This window comes from Rhagoletis pomonella, unplaced genomic scaffold (genome assembly GCF_013731165.1).
Source record: "Rhagoletis pomonella isolate Grant_MI unplaced genomic scaffold, Rhpom_1.0 Rhpom_scaffold_14305, whole genome shotgun sequence".
Taxonomy (NCBI): domain Eukaryota; kingdom Metazoa; phylum Arthropoda; class Insecta; order Diptera; family Tephritidae; genus Rhagoletis; species Rhagoletis pomonella.
In genome coordinates this window covers 1-1,987 of record NW_023472832.1, presented here as the reverse complement: position 1 = coordinate 1,987, position 1,987 = coordinate 1, and the positions used below count along the sequence as shown (strand labels likewise).

The 1,987-nt window shown below is 37.5% G+C and overlaps 1 pseudogene; it reads right to left on the bottom strand.

Annotated features, from left to right (window-relative positions):
- Positions 1–989: 989 nt before the first annotated feature.
- On the bottom strand, positions 990–1,914 carry LOC118757094 (annotated as a pseudogene).
- Positions 1,915–1,987: the final 73 nt, after the last annotated feature.

The following is a 1,987-nucleotide window of genomic DNA, read 5'->3' as shown; positions in this document are numbered from 1 at the left end:
ATTGAGACCAGTTTCACTCTCTCCTATAAAATTTAGGCAACCTCCCATACGAGGTTTTGCATTTCCTTGATGCGCGGTTTTGTGCTTTAAACGAAGATATGTAGAAGTATTGCATACATATTTTGGTGCCTTTTCAAGTATAAAATCCACTGAGAAACGGAAGAAAACGGCATCCCTATAATTTCAAGTTATGCTAAACGTTTCGTAAACAAGCAATTCTGAACAAAAAACTGTTTTTCCACAAAGATGTTTAAATGGAAGCAAATATGGAAAAATAGCAATCCACAAGGCTTTATTGGCAGTAGGTCCTTTTTAAAGCACATTTAACAAAAAAATAAGCTTCTAGTTTCGAAGCTAGCACAAAATAAATTTTTTTTATTTGTTTACAAAAAAAATATTGTCTAGTATACAAGTCAAAATTGTTAAATATATATCGCTTTCATTCATTTCTTCATAGAGTTGGTGCTTCTTTTATAGGAAAATTCATACGGCTTATAAACAGATTCATACCATGTAAATGCACCATTAGTGTCTAACCCTACGTGACTGCTTCTAAAAGCTATCGTGTTTCACGTGGCATATAAGACTTAATTTCATTATTACATTAGTGTTTTTTATATGTATGTATATGAATAGGATATTACCCACTGGGAAAATAGGTAAGCACCTTACGAGGTAAGCCATGTTTTCTTTCAGTTTTTAGTACCAAAATTGTCATCATGGCCAATGTCATCTACTAGTAAAGCACAAAATGAACACCTCCAACGACACATTACGTTGTCAGTTGCAAAGTAACGTGAAGCCGAAGTTATCTCCAAGCGCCGAACTACTCCGAGCGACTTTCTGCTTTACACGTAACTTACTTTGTAAAGCGGCTCAGAAGTATGTCTGATACCAAATGTACATTCTAAATTCCTACTTACATAAGGCGGCCATGCCTTTGTAAAAGTAAGGGACGTTCGGCAGAGAAATGGTAATGACTGCCAGGTGAAGAGTAAGTTGCTAATAAGGTATTATTACGTGCTCCTAATTCCCACTGGGTATATATTTATGAATTTAAAAACCCACAACTTTAAGACCGCGCATCTGAACTTGTTAAAATCTTGCCGTGTCACAAACATATTCGTTATTATATAAGGAAAACTACGAAGAATATGAAAAAGAATATCAGTACTGCGAAGATTTTTATCATCAGTTAGGAAGTACTTCAATATTTCACCATGCGCCGCTTCTATGTTCAATTCGGCATCTTGTATGTTTGTATCGATACGCTCCACAGTCTCCTCTTGCTCCTTAACCATATGTGCTGATTGTTGAAATATACCGCCTAGCTCGACAATAGTCGATTCAATGTTCTGCATAGTCTCAGCCCGCTGTTGCACGTAACTATCGGAGTCATCATATAATGCAATCTGCTGCTGCGTCTGTATTCCACTACATCCGACTGCACCCAGCAATGGTGTTGTATCACTTGCGGCCATGTCAATGCTTACGGCCGTATTCTCTTCGCTTAACAGCAAGGAGCCCTGTTTCGCTGTACTCGAGCGAACAGTGCTAGCAGCAATTGGTGACTGCCCGAATTGATCCCGACGCGCCTTTTTTGTTTGAGATTTTTTATACGCACTTCTAGTATCTGTTTGAAGTCGGTGCCCATGCTGGCTAATTTAGATTGTAACGCATACACCATGATGTAAGTCAATTCTTGAATCTATTGCGGCCGATCATCAAAAAGACTCTTCTTTTTAGCCACTACAAAAGAAGAGGGAAAGTAATATTTATAATTAAGAACACCTATTCATTTTATACTCACGCATTGTCAATTTTTCCAACTTGGCATATGCACTTGCTATGTTTTTGCCAATATATTTGTGACCATCATAAATTCCTTGCATACGTCAATTGTTGCACCATAGCCTGTAAGAAATGCGTAAACATAATGGCCCGTAGTCATAGTCAAAATAAAGTCGACTTTAAAGTTAGTTGCAGC